The sequence below is a fragment of the Ptychodera flava genome, chromosome 18 (assembly GCF_041260155.1).
Source record: "Ptychodera flava strain L36383 chromosome 18, AS_Pfla_20210202, whole genome shotgun sequence".
In the NCBI taxonomy this organism is placed as follows: Eukaryota; Metazoa; Hemichordata; class Enteropneusta; family Ptychoderidae; genus Ptychodera; species Ptychodera flava.
The window spans coordinates 22,664,173-22,685,464 of NC_091945.1; the positions used below are offsets into that span (position 1 = coordinate 22,664,173).

Sequence of the window (21,292 nt, forward strand, 5' to 3'; positions counted from 1 at the left end):
TTGTGGGGAGACATGACATTATAAAATAGCGCCATGGGAAAACCAGAACGCGTAAAAGAGGGGAGTCGCAATCTTCATGACGAATGATGACGTAAAACTGGGGACTTTTAATGAGGGGCGGTGTTTACACAAAAATGAAACGTCAACAGAATGGCGATCATTAAGGTGTGTGTACACTGCTCATACTGAAGAGACCAATATCCAAAGTTTAAGTAGAATGGGTGTTGTGAAAGGGTCGCTGAAATTTCTTCGTATGAGTTTCATGTTAGAATGGTATGCATGAAAAATATCGTCCAGCACTGTTTCAGCGTCAATAGGGAGAACATTTCCGTATTGCTCTGACCAATAAAGCAATACACCTACACGGGTGGACACGCTAATAATTTCCGACATTGGTGAAAAGTTGCGAGTTTTGCCTTCCATGCGGCAAACTTGCATGCTTTTTGGGGCACAATTTGTTAGTTTGGCATTCCTCCCCATCTTGGAAACAGTCGCGACAAGATATCAAAAATCACCACGAACCTGTCAATCATGGGAGCGTCTTCAACCGTTGTAAATTCCATCAACTTTTTACGGCGCATGCCTGAACAATTGAGAAAACGGACTGAGGTTGGCTGTAATTTCCTCGACAAATAGGTTGGATATCTCAAGCGATTACACTCGGTGAGACATTCAATATGTACGTCCACTTGTGGTATCGGCGATAGATCCACTCGGCATTAACAAGCGGAAGCCATGTCTACTTCTGTGTGTTTGGTCTGTTCACAACATTCGTCTTATTTTTGAAAGTGACAGGCATCTTGTATTTTACTTTTGATTCGGGATTGTTCTGCAGGTTTGCGGAAAGCCAATTTTTTTTTCAAAGAACACCCAGTCATGACACAAGAGGCATCTGGACGACCATCAAATCCTTACAACAACAGTTTGTCCTTGTGATACACGTAGCACAATCTAGCGCAGCTAGAAGTACCTCATAATTGTTGCGTGGAAAGGATATATTAACAATCCCTCGTGGTTGTTTATTGACAGGCCACTTTTAGTTGAAATCAGATTCCTGCTTCTGAAAAGCTTTCTTCCTTTATATCGATTAGAGTAAGTCGTTTTCCGATGCATCAGGGCTTTTTAGGAAGTTTGAGTGTTATCGTCGATAAACATACTTAGTACGGAACAATACAGTGAACATCATTATGACCAGATACATGCTTACTTTGTCTCTTACTGTGTATTGTTGTTGATTCGACGAGACTAGCGTCCCCTTTTCTCAATTTCGATTAATCCTGGCGTTTTCTGGATCTTTATTATGTGCGCTTCGCTCTATTCAAACGCGTTGACTCATCATTTGTCACACAACTGTTCGTAAAATAGAAGAGCACCGTGAAGATAATTAATCGGAAAACAAACAAGCAAATAGACAAACAAAAAACAAACAAATATGTAAACAAAAACACAATCAACCAACAAAACAAACAAATAAGCATATATATAAACACATACTTATATAATAATGGGATACATATAGAAGTAAAGGTGATAGTTGCACTAATCGTACTGGTACTAACTATTGCAATTTTATTCAATGACATGTGACTCGCTCTGAACTACCCTGAAATATTTATTCTTTGGAAGAGTTAACAGTCACAACGGATTCTAATCATCGTTTTCCAGGAAATATAAGAGACTGGATAAGGGCATGTAGACTTGTTTTCTCATTTGATCAACTAACAATGAATAAGACCATTTCATCACTAAAAAGTTGAAGAATATGGCCGGCCATATTCTCCAAAGCAAAACCGATAGAAACTAAATGTAACTGTATGTTGTTAGATTATTAAAATCTACGAGTTCAATCGTAAAATTCGTGAAATCCGTCAGGAATTCCTTCAGAAGGACGCCAACTGGTGTATCAGGGGGAGGTGGGAATGAATGTACCTGCAGACTAACATCAAATATAGGGGTTAATCCTTACGTGTGTACCCGCCATGACGCTTTTGACAAGTCTATATGTATTTATGTGAGAAATCAGGTACACTGGTACGAGTTGCCGACAACCATACATCGATTTATGTTGGGATGCCCGGGAAGAACATGTTGGTGATTCTGATAGCAGATGTAAGATATCAGGAATAAATTCTGGTGTCAAATTATCTTTTAGGGGAAAGAGATGTATTGGGCGAGCTATACTCCGAAGCAGATTCTCTTTCAAACTAACGAAAATAAGTGAGTCTCACAAAAGAAGCGAGGCTGAATGATTTTCGCCGCGTATGATCATGTCGTGTTGCTGACCATTACGACTCACGTATTTGTTAAACTATACAATAGATAACAGCGTTATTATAAGGGTTCGTAATTGCGGCCGGGGGAGGTTGTTCAAAGCCATTGTGGCGAGTTTTCCTTTTAATAGAACAGTTTACATAATGTATTGTTAAAATATTTGTACATACAAATATGCAAACGAAAACGAAAAATAATAAACTATGTGGAACAAATTATGTGATTAATACACCTGTAAAGTGACAGATTTAACGAATAACAATTAAATCTGGTCAACTGACCTATATATATATATATATATATATATATATATATATATATATATATATATATATATATATATATATATATATATATATATATACATATTTATAATATATACAATATGTATATATACATTTATGTATATATTTTATATATATATATATATATATATATATATATATATATTACATATTTACAGTGTATAGTAACACAAATAACTTCAAATGCAAATAAAATAATAGAAATTTGTGTAATTATTGTATATTTCTAACGCTATATGTTTTTCGCATCGAGCACCGTAGTTTCTCACGAGGACATCTGTTTAACTTGAATATATATATATATATATATATATATATATATATATATATATATATATATATATATATATATTATAAATATCTATTGTCCTAATCGCGTTTTTCTCATTTCTTCAAGTTTTAACATTTCTTGAGCATAACGTTATATTCGAATCGCCATGCAAATTCATGTCACGCGAATAATTCTTGTTGCTAAAACGGACGAATGCACCCACATGCTTCAAATGGAATAGAAATACCTTGAAGAGAGTGGAAAGGTTCCGCAGAGTAAAATTCATCCGCTCTATCTCGACGCTGCGATTGTTAAACGCACCGTGCTTCTAAAATGTCTGGAAGCCCAAACCGTTCTCTGCAAATTGAATAACGGTATCGCTGAGCCGAGTACCCATCGCGCTGCAATGCAATTATTGGCGCTATTACTTATGCGATTTGCCTGCCTAACTAGGGTAACCACATTTTAAACAAATGATTACTTCGGAGACAAACGAGACGTACACGATGAAACCTCCAGTTTTCTCTTTTCAATTAGCGTACTTCAGTGCCCAGAGATAAGAATTGGAATGGATACCCCGGTCGAATTCCCCCCTTCCTAACAATCGTTATCAGCTGGGGCAGATACGTGAGTCTTTATTCTCAAGATGTAGATGCAGTGTTTGTCTTCAGCTGCTTACGTCAGGCAATCAAGCTCTAAACAAATTTGGTTGTTCGATCTCTTAATACGATTCTCGCCGAGGAAGAGACGGAGAGTCTGCGCCTCTTTCTCGAGAGTATACAAGCCGTCATTTCGCCTCAGAATTAAACACCGCTTTTTGAATGTGTTCTCTCCTTGCTTCGCGAGAGCGCAAACACCGTGAAGGAGGAAAAGCCGTCTTATCAAGCTCAGAAATCAGGCAATGGACGTGGTCAAAGTGGTCTGATCGAATGACAAACGATCCAGTCGTTTAGGAGAAAAGATTGGCGGGAACCCAATCGTTTCAACAACAAAAAATCAGTTCTTCGTCAATCTCTCAAAAAAATCATATCGGCTTTATTAGGAAAAAGTGATCACTTGTATTGTTTCGCATGGTTCGAATAAATCATACTTGTGTTCCTGTGTTCGACCTCCAGAATATTAGAGCGTTCGTCAAGAACCTATCAACGAGCGTCATAAGTGGAAATTAAGACTATCGTAATTACACGTCATGTTGGCACAATATTCATAATAATTAGGAGTACTTCTCGCGAGTCAGCGGCGCCGTAATATCAACTGCTTTCCCTAATTAATTCGATATTATAAACGTACTTTCTGCGTTGTCCCTCGGAAGAAGGCGTTGGGGTAGAAATGAAGGAGGCGCGATGAATTTTTAATGTAAGTTTGCTCTGCTAGGGAATGAGACGGCGAGGTCGCGTCTTGTTGGGCACTCAAGGTATAATGGATATCTGTGCCTACGAGTACGACGGCAGTAACTTTGAAAGACTGAAGAAAATTTTACGGAGGAAAGACTACCTTTGGTCAAGTTTAACCCAAGCTTTTTAACGCAAAAATGTTTCATTAAAAAGTCTCAGCCATTCTAGAAATTTTGGTGAAACGTTCAGATTGATGTAAAGTCCACTGTCGACGGCAGTTGGCCTATTGCTAGGACGCATCCATTTTTACGAGAGGGGTGGCCTTATTCGCGCGCCTTTGTTCTTCGCGGCATGCCCCTCCGTTGACTGGCGAAATACATGCGGTTAAGATCCGTAAATGACTCTTGTAAAAGTTTTTTTCCTTCTCCTTTTTTCGACTTTGTTTTTGACGACTCTCCGAGGACCCTTTGGAATGAACCCTTTTGGTTTTCATCGTTCCCTGCATTTGTCAAAAAATTATCTTGCCATTAACGAAAGGCATTAGATGGCACTCCTACGTCACATCGGTCAACCAATCTGAATATAATGACCTAATGAGCTGAAATCGACCAACCCCGTGTATCTTTCTGTGGATTCGTTAATTCATCGATTTTCACCGCCCGCCTTATAAAAACTCGAGATTCTTCGTCGTTACATGAGTTGACGAAACGTCTCGCAGTAGGACCCCCACGAAAGAGTTTAGCTGGCTTTACTATTTGCTGATTATCTTCAGCGCTCTTCAGACTACAACTGACTTCGGAGAGAGAACGCCGAGAGTGAGGTAAGCCAAAGAACACAATCTACTAGTTTGTATTCTTTCTTCTAAAGAAGCACGTCTAATAGAGCAATCTTTTAAATTTAAGCTATAGCGTATGTGAAAAGATAGCAGTAAGACATAGTCTTTATTTAGCAGCGCTTTGGTTGCTATACTTCAGTCTTCAGACGTTTTGGCGATAGATCCCTTCAGAAGTCCATCCCTTAGCTCATTTTGTAAAAAAAACGTAAATCTGTTAGTCGATTAAGATAATTTAAACACAAAAAGCGGCTTTTTAGGTTTCAGTCCGTGCTTGGCATCAATTTAGAACTTCGCAACAGCGACGCGTATTAAATGGGTAAGTGATAAATAAGTGCAGAGACCCTACACGTGAGTTCTTACAGTGTGTGCATTCTATTTGACATTTTGTGAACAAGGTTGTAGGCCGATCAAAGGGACTCCGATCATGCAACAGATTGGTCACAGTCGACCAGGTAGACAGTCACAGGTAACGCCGGTAATTAGTTTCATTTCCCCTTCAAAGTCGAACACCGAATGTCTCCGACTTTCGTGAGCACAATGGTGTACTTTAAGGACGCATGAACAGCGGGGCATCGCGAGTCAGAGAGAGTGGGCAATTGTTCGGCGTGAGAGACAAATTGTTGGTGATAGAGAGTAGCTAGCTTACACTAAGTTAAAGTAGAGATGGCTCACACCTCGAAAAGCTCTGGAAAAATGGTGAAGGAGAAGACGAGACAGGCGAATGGCCACCTACGCGCGCGTCTCGTAAAACAGGCGCAAAACCGCAGAGCTTGTGCAAAAAAAGCCCCGCGATTTAGACGTCGCATGTAAAAAGATATTCGCGCACAAAAAACGCCTCCTCAAAAAACACCTATGGTGCATATTCGTGTAAATATAGAATGTCAGACAAAGTATAGTAAAGTGCAATGGATTTACGGTTTTACAAGCTTAAAATATCGGTCACAAGGAGTACTTGTACGAATAGGTATAGGCCTATTTATGTACGAAATATTCCTGAGGTCGATGTTTGGAGAAACTGTCTCGATTCTGTAAAGTTAGGCAAAGCTTTGCTGGCATACCAGTCTTCCTTTATTTGGCTTTGAAATCTGTGGACGCCAAAGTGTGTCGGATGACCCAGATTGAAGTTTACTATCGACGCCATTTAAAATCAGAACTAGAATTTCGATGTGATCCACAAACGTTATTATTGTACCGTGGGAGTACAATGGCTAGCAGGCGAACTGCATGCTGAATTAATGGTAGTATTGCGCGCTCATACGCAAGCAGACGACAGAGATTGAGCGCCCATTAAGTTTGTCGCGCTAAATTTCAAGTGTTCGTTAAATTTTTGAGAGCAAATTTGATTGAAAAGAATAATGAAGCTTTAGAGATTGGCAATTGATGAATACGTCGCCATTTCGTTCTTGTTTATATGGTACATCAACAATTTGTCGCCTGGATGAGTTTTCATTCGATATTCGTGTACGGATTTACGCTCGGGAATGTTATCGACTTCTGCAAATGGCCCCGTTTAAACCTTTCTGTGTCCCGGCAGTAATAAGCGATAAAAATGTAATGTAATTTTCTTTTGAGTGGAGATTGGAGGCGGTAAATCGCTCTCTCTCTTTGCTATTTCGTGATCTTTTACGAGGGCGTAGGAAGGCTGAGGCCGAGTTTAGCGGTGCAAGACAAGTCGGAGAACCCTCAATTCACTGTCATCGAAAAAGAATTACCTCAGCCATCGTTTATGCGACGTCAAAAATTGAACAATTGCGCCCACTTTTTAATTTAGCCGAGATTGGAAGGCCCTCTTTCCCCTCGGTTGTCATTATATTGGTTTTTAATCTATAATCTGTCATATTACTCGCAAAGCCGTGCCGCGAATCAGCAAGCAAGGGCAATGATTGAACATCACGCGGATACACAGTACAAGAACCGCCGCCGTGATTTTCCACTTCACCAAGTTCATTAATAGTCCAACGGTTCTCATAAAAGTATTGAGTTTAAAATGGCTCTCCGGTGTCCTCATGTCATCTCGGATATTTGAAGCAGTCGAATGCTGGGACAAGCGTTTATTTGAATCCGAAACGCATCGACAGCTGAAAGGTGACGCGCGTGTTTATTAAAACTACTCGCGTACAGAAATGATGCTTTTTAAAAGTTATTGTCATAACGGCCATCCATATGTTGTCGACGAATTTGCCATGCCCGTCACGGGCCCATCGCTCAAATTGGATTCTATACCGCAGTGTCGTCACATTCTCGCGGCGTTAATGGTTGGAGACGAGCAATTGCGATGCCCGGGCGGCTTTTTCGTGACCGCTTGAAAAAATCTGACACGCGCGACTGTTTTTGATGTTGTAAAAAAACCGACACACAAATGATAGTAAACTGAAAATGCCACCTATTTGTGACGAGTAAACATTGTGTCGGACAAAAGAAATCTTGACTGAAAAAAAGGCAAGGCGAGTTTAACTTATCTGGGACACCAAAATAGCCAGAATACAAGCCACTTTTATCCACGTTTTAGTCCCGTGTTCTATTGACAAGTTAGAGTCCCTACTGCCACACGCTTTTCTAGAAGTGTTGACTGGATAATGTTCGCGCCTTTCGTACCTTTCCCCAAGTAGTATTTAACTCAATCTTTTTTAAGGCGGTACATTCCTCGAAAAACGAAAGTTTTAAAACTTTTGTTCATATTCGGTCAAGGCAACTTTCAATTATCCTCATTTTCTTAAACCAAAATAAAAGCTGGAAATCACCGTTTAAATTTCTTTTTTAGAGAAAAAATTATTTAAAAAAAGCACTTGATATTGTTTGAAATTCAATGTGACTGCCATTCTCTTTCTTAACTTTTTGGGATATTATACAAATAAATGTTAAACTTCCACAAAAGCGAGACAAAGAAACGTTACATGTAACCTTCTCAACGGCTTTCACTTGAGTCCACATAAATTCCATATTAGTGTACTATTAGCAGATTTTGGGTGTGTTCGAAAATCCGTCCCCGGGGCGCATGCTGCTTTAAACTGCAGCGAGATTGCATTACGGAAAAGCGAGACAATTCACTCCGGATAATAAACCGAGCGGAAGAACCAAGCAATGTAAAACGAACAAAAGTTGTGTAGGCATGACGTATCTATTTCTTCGAATTTCCCGAGAACTACACTCCGTTCGGTTCATCAGTTTCTTCTTCAAGAAGAAGTTCTCAGTATTTTGACAGGATGCAGCATTCATTGCTAGTCGAAGGTCAATGCCCATCTTCAGCGATGCAGCTCAGGTCTATCTTTCTTCCATGAAACGTGCCCACGGCCGCCCTACACGGAGATATAGTATTGTACTCCATGAAACTGAATTATGGGTTAATCTAAAAAGGTGAACTCGAGAGTACTGTTACAATGGCCTCCCAGTTTGAACTGTGACCTGACCTCTGTAGAAAATTCTAATAGTCCACATTAAGTACTGTCATAGAAATGTGTCTTAATTTTACACGTCAGTGATGTCACAAGGCGAATGTTTTACCCCGAGTTGCTGGTCTACACGAGAGGACCGCAAATCGACGCCCTAAGGGTTTTAATTCAGTTCTGCATATCAGCAGCAAAGAGAGAGAAAAGAGTTTGCTAAGAACTTGAAAAGTGACATGTCTTGCGATATTGAACTAAACGTCAATTGGAAATAAATGAAATAACGCCGAAGCGGTTGTATAATTTGAAAAGAGCTTGTAAGCCTACACTTTGATGTATACAATCATAGTGTAAGCTGTTTCACATTTCAAACATCAATAGTGATTGCCTGATGAAAGGCTGACGATCCATTATCACGTCGACAAAAATGTGTAATCATTGCCAATGCCAAAATCTCGGAAAAATTAACAGATTGTAATATGATGCAGACACACACAGAAACATACACAGATACAACGATCTATAGATAGATACATAGAGAGATACGCAAGTATATACACAGAAACATACATAGATACATAGATACATAGATATATAGATACATAGATACATAGATACATACATAGATACATAGATACATAGATACATACATACATACATACATACATACATACATACATACATACATACATACATACATACATACATACATACATACATACATACATACATACATACATACATACATACATACATACATACATACTTACATACATACTTACATACATACATACATACATACATACATACATACATACATACATACATACATACATACATACATACATACATACATACATACATACATACATACATACATACGTACGTACATACGTACGTACGTATCGAAACATTAATGTTTGATGCCAAACCGTGTTCCCTACTCTGCAGTCTATCGTGGTTATCGCAAACAAAACTGATATACAGCGTGTGTAAGAAGATTTTGGTAAGGTATTATTGGACGCATGGCTATGTTGGTAGGCAGATGAAATGTTTAGTATGTGGACAGGCTACGAAAGGCAGTAAGCAAGACGATATTTTGAGACTATAGTTAAGTGAGTTGCTCAGTAACGGGATGAGGTAATGCGTTTTGACATTAAGCTTGAATACCAGGTGATGTCTTCCAAAAGAGATCCCTCAGAAAAGAAATAGCCCGCTGAAAAATGTGTTCCACTTGACTTTTCCAGAAAGAAAACTCATTCAAAACACAATCGACAGCGAATGTTTACACACATCTCGAACAACCGTTTACACAGTCAGTACCAGTGCTTTTAAGATTTAATGGGAATTCCGGCTTTTAACATGGAATTATTTCCTCACTTTTGAAATCATCGGCGTTGGTTTTCCACTCCTCACTGACACCTATTTTATCTTCCTTTTTCCTTCATCTCGTAAAATAGGTCGGCGTCTTACTCTGATAAACCATCCTCGTGTGTGAGAAGATTGCTGTCATTATACCAAAACGCGAAAAAGGCTATCCCTGTCTTTTCGGTCACAGCGTAGTATTGTAACGATCTCACTTCTGCCCTATAGATTTCTCTTGTGTGGATTTTAATTTTCGCCAACAGAACCGGGTGGAAATAACAAATCTAAATATCAAAGTATCTCCTTTTGTATATGTTTTAACGGAGAAATAGTCTATGGGCGACTATCACGATATTGCATCTAGGCAAGGCAAACGCAAGGCAGACGCGACTTAAATCGTTGTTTTGCTTCAATCTAAGGGTTATGTTGTGTTCTTATGATGATGGCAAAGTAATCGGAAAAATGCTTAATTGCGATTATAGTTAAACCCAAAGGACAAACAAGCATGCATTTATGAATTCAAATAATCTAAATTACCTTTTCAACTACACAGTTGATTAAGCTTTGCCTTGTGCAAGTGGCCTGTCTCAGTTTACCTTGAATTTTTGAAATTTTTACGAAATCATTTGCTCTCTATAAAGTGAAAAGTTTCCGGATTAAAAGAGGCCATTGCGATATTGATGGACATTTTTCTAAAAGCTTGTGGTAAAAGTGAGGCAGCAAGCTATATTCATCTACATATAGTCATATCGAATTTGTCTTAAAATCTGCCTTATTAATTCTCCACTTGTACATTACAAGTATGGTCTTTGAGTTACTTTCTTTGGGGATTGCCAAAAAAAACCATGCAAAATGTAAAACCGAGGCATACCCGCAGAACAGTAGACTCATCTTCCTTATGGTGCCAATCAAGGCGTCTCTGGGGGTGCCTGTCTTGATGAATAAATACAAACATACCCTCTAGCATAGTGTTGAATTGTATTGGTCTGTGGCCTAGCATAGACCCAGTGGTCCTCTGTCTTGCCAAACTCTATGAACAATTAAAAACAATCTGAGACTAATCTTCATCACAAACGGTACAATAATTCTGAAAGATGCTACATTAACCTACAGGGCTGAGCCGATCAACATTGGGGTAGTCAAAGTTTTGAAAGTGTCCATCTTACCAACTCTACAGAAACTTTACTAATCGTACATAAATGACAATCTTATCCGACTGAGAATGATGTCGTGAGCTACTTGGCGAACTTCTTTGTTCAAGCTTGAAACTTATCTGCCTTTTACATGGAATTGTACAGTAAATGGGGTTGCCATAGGTTGCCATATCTTCAAAGATTTCGTAAAAAAATATACACCTGGTTGCCTGATTATTTAATGAAACGAAGAATAAAAACTTGTGAACATCGTGTTTAAATTGAAAGAATTAATATTTTGCTCCAACTTTCCTACCGTAAACTTTGAACTATTATCTTTCGAAATCGAAAATAAAAATCGAGGGTCACCATGAAAGTTTTGTATACTCCGGAAACACATTACCTTAAATTTCAAACTATTTGAAATTCAAAATGGCCGCTATCGTTTTGTTAACTCTACAGGGTAGAAATTAAAATTTCTTCTTACAAAAATAAGACGGTGAAAGTTACATTTACCCCAAAAGCTTCAAAGTCACGGTGAGCCCACACAAGTGGTAGATCAGGACAGAATTGTAAAAATGTCCGGAAATTTGCCCCAACGTCTATTAATTTAATGTGAACATCCACAGAGTATAAGAACCTTAAAGGTATACAGTCACCTGCAATCTAAATATGCCCATATATGGTCAAAGGGGCGTTCCTTGGTATTCAAAATGCCCATGTAAGGGCGCTGTTTTTAAAAAGCGGCCACCCGCTTAAAATCTGTGATTGGTTAGATTTCCTCTTTCCATAGTAACTGTGGCAAAATTGGAACAGGTGACAGTATACCTTTAATGTCCATTACTAGTTCCATATCCCCCTATACTGTATGCAGCAGCATCCTTCAAAGTATTACCTTTCTGTGTTTGTTCGATCATCTTTTACAGTTGAACCGACAGCAGTTTGCTAGACAAATTTTGTATCCCAAGACACACAGACAATCCTCGCCGCCAAGATGCGTCAAGTCACTATGCTCCTTGCTGGCTTCATTGCCGTTTGCCTGCTTCTACAGACAGTGAGCGGAACAGCGGCAAGGTCGGGGAAACTCCACTCCTACCAGAACTCCGGATTCAGTATGTTCGGCAAAAGGACCCCGGATTACCCAGGACCAGCGGTCGAGATAGAAGAACTGCTCACAAGATCTTTGGAAAACCTGTTAACACTTAAGAAACTCTTCGACGATATCATTAATGCAAATGCTTTGCCAGAGAAAGATATCCAAGAATAAATTTTAAAAAGGTAAAGCAACATTTGTGTCAACTTAAGATCGTTGGCTGACATAGCCCTAGTAAAACAAAAATCCAATATATGCAAAGTTCTTTTCAATCAATCAATCAATCAATCAATCAATCAATCAATCAATCTAGCTAGCTATCTATCTATCTGTTTGTCTTTTATGCTTCTATTTTACCATCTTCTTCCTATCCTTCAATTTAAAAATCTGAGTTAATGTCCATCTACCTACCTTGCCTACCTACCTACCTACCTACCTACCTACCTACCTATCTATCTATCAATCTATCTATCTATCTATCTATCTATCTATCTATCTATCTCTCTATCTCTATATCTCTATCTATCTCTCTCTCTCTATCTCTCTCTCTATCTCTCTATCTATCTATCTCTCTATCTATCTATCTATCTATCTATCTATCTATCTATCTATCTATCTATCTATCTATCTATCTATCTATCTATCTATCTATATATATATATATATATATATTATATATATATATATATATATATATATATATATATATATATATATATATATATAAAATTTTTTCCTTCAGTGCGTCAATTCAATCAAGTAAAAAAATTAATTGAAGTAAACTTCTGACCCAAAAGGTTGTATTGTTATATTTATTTAAGCAACTGCACGTCATTCAGTGTTTATTACCAAGTGACACCGCTGCATGTTCAAACAACATTTTTATATCGCGGTGTCAACATATCACAACTCGTATCGGATGATTAATGTTTGAACAATAATGTGACCTGCACTAGTAGAAGCGAACTTCGTCACGTAAATGTGTTGACATAGACAACGCTGTGAGACCCGCCGATGGACCGTTTGTGTAAACTAGTTAAAGAAAAGAGTAAGTGCGATAAAAATGTCGGAAATGATCAATATTTGCCGCGTGCCATGTTTGACATCGACAAAAGTAGGTCTTCCATGGGAGATTTTGACAGGCGAAGACATGCAGAATGCGAAATGTACAAAATCTCTGCTCGATAGTAAAACGTCTCACTTCTAATGACAAAAATCCCCGCATGAAAACATGACGGTCGTTGCTCCTGGCAATCATTTTAAAAATGCCTAAAACGATATAAGCAAGACAGGTTTTTACCACTTGTTTTGCTCGTCGAAGTACATTTTCTTGTCTAAGCTGACCATTATTGGGGTCTTGTGCTCACGTTGGCGGAGATTTGGAATTCTTGTGTCAAATGTTAGCGATGAAACGATGCTCCTGTCAAATTTTCGTTTGATTTGACATCGAGGAGTCGCGCGGTCGGATGGAAATCACGAAAATGACGTTTTCACCCATGTAACTACCTGTCGCAGAGCGTGGTCTTTGCAGAAAATTAAATTGACTAGCCACGATTGAAAGATGCACAGGGGAATCTATTAGGGATGTACATTAGCGTTACCCACATTGTTGAGAGAGATAAATAGTTCACGGCGAGCCGAAACATCATGGACTCATAAAATGAAAAAGAAAAATAATCCATTTGCAGAAGCGTCGACGATGTGATTGTTGCATCCCCCGTCATTACGATGGCGACAAACTGTTCCGTGGGTAAATACCGTCTATTTGGAGCTGCCACAAATTGTTCTTCCTTCTTTTCTCGCATTAATGCCTTCGATAAATAAATCTTCACTTCAATTTGTTGAACATAATTCAATTGTCACCAGTTCATTGAAGTGAGAGCGACCGCAGATGGCAAATTTCCTCTCGTCCAAGTCATTGTGCCAAGCCGTAACAAACGCCTCCGATAAGCCGCGCTTAGTACGTCAATTAACAACCAGGTTAAAAAGGGGCTCCTGAAAAATAAAAATCGACGAACGGATTAAGTTGAAATATTTACTCATCCTTTGTGGTTCGCTGAATGCGTCATTTTCTGGCAAACAATCTCAACTGATTCAAGTTTGATTTCTGCGCTGTTTCTACAACCGATTTACGGTGACGTCACTTTACATCTCTGAAGTGCCATTCTGCACTCGGACTGAGATTCCTCCGCTCGGTGTTAATCCTCTCCGTTAACCGACAGAACCAGGGATAAAGCTTCTGTCTACAGACCACACACACAGACCTACGAATTTCAAACCGGCAAATACTCCAATTATTATGACTGAACTAATGTGATAGCGGATAAACCTTCATTATGAAGGACATTGATATTGAAATCGATATCGCCAAGACTGTACGAAATTAGAAAGACAATGGATTGATTAGGCGACGGTGTCAATTCCATCATGAAATCGCGCACGGTTGCAATGGACACTCGTTTCGGAAGCAGCAAGATCAAAGTGCTCTCCCTATACCGTTACTATTATTTCGTTAATGATCTTAGAATTCGCTTACACGACATTCTACGAGTTTTCCCCCTAATATGATTGGTCCATACCAATGCACTGTGAAGTTGGTTTTTTTCTCACACTTTGGAATTCATTTTGCGTCATGTTTGTAATGTCGGCGCATACGTATACTTCCATCGAAATTCTTTGAAGGAATATCTCATAACATGTTAACGAAAGTCATCTTTCTTTTTGAGAAGTCTCTGTGTACGTATTAAACGTATTTTGGTAAATATCTATCTTGACACTTTTCGAAACGAATGATTTTTACAAAGACATCTACCATTGAAGTGACGAGCATTTCAATATGCCTTTAAAACACGAGTAATTCTACTAAAGGTTCGTCGTTTTGAAAAAAAAGTATCTCGGATTTCCTATCATTACGCCACCCCCGTGCCTACATTAGCATTGAGTACGACTTAATGAGGGTATATGACTTAGGAATATTACATTTCAATTCCGAACGCGCTCGACATCAAATTCGGTTACACATTACGCCGTTAGACTTTAACTTATTCCGTGTACACCCGGCCACAACGGAGCTAGGGGGAGTAATGTTAAAGAACAGTCTGTGCAGTTTCCTTTTATTTTGCAAGATTGAAAACTCTTGTACTTAGCTCTGCCAATAACAGTGAAGTCCCTTGTGAAACAACGGCAGATGGAGGTTGATACTGGCTGACGGCTAGATACGTGTTTTGAATGAAGACGAGGCAACAAATATCGTTGATAATTATTATCCGATTGCCCCCCGTCTTTATTTCAACGTCCTTCCGGACACGCCTGCACTGAATCATTCCGTAGACTTAAGTTTGTTTGATTGTCCCTCGTCCCATATATTTAACTCTTCGCGGAGTAAATGTGACTTCAAGCGAACGCGTGAGAGAAGCGAAATAGGGGAGTCGGTAGCATGTATGCGCGTGTAGACAAACCTGAAGACGCTACAGTGAGAGCCGCCACTGAATGTCAAAGTCACCACAAAGTCATTGTCCTTCTCCTGTCGGTGTATCAACTATTCATTAACGCAGAGATTGAATCTGCAGGCTCTGTTGTTTGTAATGTTACAAGCAGGAAGGGCGTTTCCGCGTAAACATTAAATTTGCAAGACGATTTTCGACGTCCGTGTGTATAAGTGGCGCCATCAGCATAATTGGTCCGAGACTGTGCATTAACATGATATACTTCATATAGTGACGTGGTCCTTTCCATAGATCTATTCTATTTGTCTGATTGATTGTTTGTCTGTTTGTGTTTATGTGTTTATTTGTTTATTTGTTGTCTTATATCGTTCGCTTTGGCTGGCTGCAAGCCCCTCATTCTGTCCATATTTTCGACTTAGATGCATTTCTGTCTCTTCGATAGTGTTTCAAAATAACTTGATATCAAGTGAAAAAACACACTTTTACATTTTTTTGCTTCGTTCCTTTACTCCAATCAGTGTTCTCCTTGAGGAATGTTGGGACTGCGAACGTGAAGACTTCCCGAAGAACTGAAATATGTCACGTGTTTAACATTTTTCGAGCTCTCTGATATTGAACGGACGAAATGTGCACCCGAACGGATAATCTATAGTTGAGTGTCTGTTCATTAGGCACATCTTTTTCGAAACAGAAATTAATTTCCTTGGAGAGGGTGACTTAATTTCCGTATTTTAGACAACTGCAGCAGTCGAACTTATCCTCTAATATCAAAGAGTCAAATTCTTTGACCCAACTAGGTCGTTACTGGTATTTCATCATCATTATAATGATCAAGATTATCCTCATCATCAGCATGTCACGGTCGTCGCCATTCAAAGGCAGGGCAATAACATGGGTTCTTCTTCTGCACTGTTACACGTTTAGTTACGCCTTGTGTTGTTCTGTGTGTACGGACTCTCGATTTCTGTGTGCGACGGTGTAATGCGCAAATATGTGTAGTAACTATTTTGCAAAGATCTTCGAAAGGGTATTGAAATCCGTTATTGACAATTTCCTTGATAGGTTGAAACTCTTATATTGTAACTATTGCATTTTATTGAAATTTCTGTTCTTAAATTGTTAAATCTACGGATTTCCAATATTTGTTCTAGAGAGATACAATACTACTAAAATATTAATACTATCGTGTAAGACTTCGTTCAACTTTAAACCAATATAGCGCTAATGAGATACCGTATTGTGTGTTGTTAACTTCTTACACGATCAAAAAATGAAATTTCTACTCCGCAAAAATATGTTTTTATCGACAATTTTTGCAGCTCATAGAAATCTCTCGTGCCTTCGAGAAACAATCGCTTTTGAAACCTCGTTACAATCATATGCGGAACAACGAAAATTTGGACCGAGATGACGTCAATGCGCAACCGTACAGTGTAAGCTCGACTTTAGTGAACATTAGGTTGTACGACCAGATTTTTTGACTCAGCAACGTTTATGACAATTTTCTCTTCTCTCTCTCTCTTTTCTTGAACAGATCAATTATCCATGGTTTGCTATTTCATCTGAAGTGTTTGATTTGACTGCCTCTTGCTCATCTCGTCACCATCAACTCAAGCTCACTTCTTCGGTTTGATTACGTCACGTCTCACGTGATTCTGTCTCTTTCATCGTAACTCTGGAAGCTGGTGTGTAGATCTGATGGACTGCTCGTCCGCGCGCGCGGGAGCCCTTTCCGTTGCTGCGCGGGCGAAAGTGCTGATTGGCTCAATGGACGGGACACCCTGAAGAGTGTCACGGGATATTTGGAAAGCAAAGGACGATACAAAGACTGTTCCTTTGTGATGCAAACGCCTCTTTTATCAAACTTTTCTTGTTTTAAGTTGATTTTGTGGTTCTTGAACCTCAAAATGTAAATTAGCGAACTTTGGCTGTACACAATAAAGTTGTCTTACTTCATGTATATACTGTATGAATGCGTCTAAGCTGATCTATGTAGTTTAGAAATGTTCGATGGAGTAAACGGTTGAGAACATTTTTATCATGAAAAGACTGTTACATTACGGTAACACTCACCTAAAATTATATTCACTGTGATACAAAATGGATCGATGTCCGAAGAGTACGAAAAGTCCTCGGACAAAGTGACCGCATGATATATCAAAAGGACTTTGCTGTTTGTCTGCCTTTTGATGTCGAGGAACAAAATACCAACTTACAATTCATTAACTCCGCCAATCATTGGTTTCCATTATCTTACTGCACTGGGAGCCAACAATTGCAAATTGGTTGAGCGCATATTTGGTTCGGTTTAGCATGTATTCTGAGGTGCGAAAAATAGTTTACAAGTCCCATGCTGCTACCAAAATCTAATTAATTCCTCTAATGTTTCGGACGTCACACGAACGACCTTCATCAGAGGCTATAGAGACACAATGATATGAAAATTAGAATATTAAAAATTGAAATGGATGACAAGGGAATATTTGAAAACTCATGACCGGTACTGGTAATTTGTCAGAAGCTGATTTGGAAAATGCTTATAAAATGGCGTCTTTGAAGAGGGAAAGAGGAACGGGTGAGTAGAGATTCGGCGATTTGGTACATACTACGCTACAGTTACAAAAGTTTGTTAGTCAAAATGTACAAGTATTGATTTTTAACGTAGTTTTAGTGAGGAACGTAACAGTGACATTTCAAAACTTCGATTATATAAAAGGTGACAAGCCATACGTTTTGTCACTAGGTGTCGTACAAAGCGGCGGGGGTATCAGGTCCGATGGGATTTGGAAATGTGATTTAATTTTCGAGTATTTCCTGAAGAAAAAACAATCAAAAGAGACAGGTATATCGACCGTGCACACCTATCTGGTTTTTCGCACCTTATATATGCAATGTATATACACCCCGGGCGAAATTTTCAAAATAACACGATTGGAACTAATTTGGGATAATTGGATTTTCATATTTTTCAAATTTCTCAAAAGTGTTAGGTGCCATATAGCTGAATGTTGCAATGTCGCAAATTACTCATCAAAACAAGTGTGTAATATACAAAAAGAAAAGCAGATGAGCTTACATTTGCAGATTAAATCGACATTACTTCACCATCCAATTATCCCAAATTAGTTCCAATCGTGTTAAATGTACTTGGGCTGGACTGATCAGCGTGCCAACCATCAACATAATTTATTTATTGCCTGTACCGGAAATTAAGTCATCGCCTTTTGTAATTGTCGTGATTGGCAATTGTCCTGAAGATGTATTTGTTAAATCAATTTTCGGTATTTGACAAAATCCCTATCAAAATATTTGATTTCTAAAGTGACAGAAAATTGACAAATATAATAATGAGAGAGAGAGAGAGAGAGAGAGAGAGAGAGAGAGAGAGAGAGAGAGAGAGAGAGAGAGAGAGAGAGAGAGAGAGAGAGAGAGAGAGAGAGAGAGAGAGAGAGAGCGGGGATGGATGGAGGAAGGGAGACAGAGATTTGCCCCTTTACGGTTACTGAGCTTAGTACATAATACACATCAAGCCACAGTTACACAAGGTTGGCTAAAATGTAAAATTCACGTTGTTGTTTTTTTTTGTGAAGATCAGCCTAACATTTCTAAACTTTGATTAGATTCACAAATTAAAGTGTTGTTAAACATACTTTTTCATTATAGGTATCGGACAAAGCACTTATGACGATTATATCTAAAATGAAGAGAAAAATCTTAATTCCGTGATATCATATTCGACAGGGACTTTAAATGTTGACGTAAATAGATACAATAGTGGTAGCCTGCGGGGATACTATATAGAGTGTGTAAATCTTCAAGAACTTACTCCGTAAAGACAGAATCTAAGACGGAAGATCTGAGTTTCCCATATTTTCATTGTTTTTCATCTTGTTCGAAAATTCCATCACGTTACATGTCATCTAACTATTGAAATGCCTGCTAGTATAAGTTTGAAGTCTCCATCAATTGATTTTAACGGCAACCATGCAATCGGGCTGGATATTACCCGAAGAACAAAATTTACAATTAATCAAGCTGGCTATTAAAAAAGTACAAGTAGGCTATGTGACTCTTAGTGTCAACATTTTATGAGCTTTGCCATCGGAGTCAAATTAAAAACGTCATCAAATGCACTTAGAATTCCATCACTGTTAAATTTAAACTAAGCTTGCAAATGCCTGCTTGTAAATTTATCTCAAGTTTATTGAAGCGTTCTATTCTCAGTGTCTGCTTCCTCATCTACGTTGACAGCGTGTCTGTCTCCCCTTGTTGTCTAAATTTTCTATCCCCCCGTGTTTACATCTCTTTGGCGATATGATTGTCAAAGTGCCGGCATAAACTTTAAGAATAGTATTATCGGCTTAATCTTTGTACTTTTCCGTTTGAATTCATTGCTAACTTTAATTTACGGCATCGTGTTTATCTTGTCCCGCCCCGTTCTATGAATACGTTTGTACAGCACACTTTTATCCCGACTCCTTGTCTTCTATCTGCAGATTCTAAACACTTCAAACATGCAATATGTATGTATGTATGTATGTATGTATGTATGTATGTATGTATGTATGTATGTATGTATGTATGTATGTATGTATGTATGTATGTATGTATGTATGTATGTATGTATGTCTGTCTGTCTGTCTGTCTGTCTGTCTGTCTGTCTGTCTGTCTGTCTGTATGTATGTATGTATGTATGTATGATGTATGTATGTATGTATGTATGTATGTATGTATGTATGTATGTATGTATGTATGTATGTATGTATGTATGTGTGTATGAGTGTATGTATGTATGTATGTATGTAATACTATGTATCTACGTATGTATCTACGTATGTATTTATGTATCTATGTATCTATGTATCTATGTATCTATATATCTATCCATGTATGTATCTATACCTGTATCTATGAATGTATCTATGTATCTATCCATATATGTATCTATGTATCTATCCATATATGTATGTATGTATGTATGTATGTATGTATGTATGTATGTATGTATGTATGTATGTATGTATGTATGTATGTATGTATGTATGTATGTATGTATGTATGTATGTATGTATGTATGTATGTATGTATGTATGTATGTATGTATGTATGTACGTACGTACGTACGTATGTATGTATGTATGTATGTACGTGTGTGTGTATGTATGTATGTATGTATGTATGTATGTATGTATGTATGTATGTATGTATGTATGTATGTATGTAATATGTATGTATGTATGTATGTATGTATGTATGTATGTATGTATGTATGTATGTATGTATGTATGTATGTATGTATGTATGTATGTATGTATGTATGTATGTATGTCTGTATGTATGTATGTATGTATGTATGTATGTATGTATGTATGTATGTATGTATGTATGTATGTATGTATGTATGTATGTATGTATGTATGTATGTATGTATGTATGTATCTGTGTGTATCTATGTGTAAGTGTGTTAATATGTGTGTATGTGAGTACAAGCATCTGAAGGTTTATTTACTGATATGTCTCGGGTGATAAAACTTGGTCCGTATGTCCTGTCCACTGTGTATTTCTGGCAGTGAATGTTAGCGATGTACATTTATCGATCACACCTTTCACGGTTGCTATGGTTGCATTTCATATGGTCTTTATCAAAACAGATTGCAGTGAAAACGATACACGCTACTCTGGAAAAGTCAGCGTTAATAACGGACACCGTCAAAAGAATTCCTGGAAGAACGAGCGAAATTTTAGAAGTGTTAATGAGACCTTTAAGCCTTGTCAGGAGGAAGCGTGAGTTAAATAAAAGCCTTTTTACAGGCAGGTGACGCAGATAGAATTCTCTTCTCGGTTTCACTTCTTGAC

At 38.2% G+C, this 21,292-nt stretch overlaps 1 long non-coding RNA gene across 1 annotated transcript; it reads left to right on the forward strand.

Moving 5' to 3' along the window:
- Positions 1-4,860: 4,860 nt before the first annotated feature.
- LOC139117179 (uncharacterized) lies at positions 4,861-17,405 on the forward strand. The gene is made up of 3 exons (XR_011548468.1): positions 4,861-5,001; positions 11,824-12,175; positions 16,971-17,405. It is a non-coding gene; the product is annotated as an uncharacterized lncRNA (long non-coding RNA).
- The last annotated feature ends 3,887 nt before the right edge of the window (positions 17,406-21,292 follow it).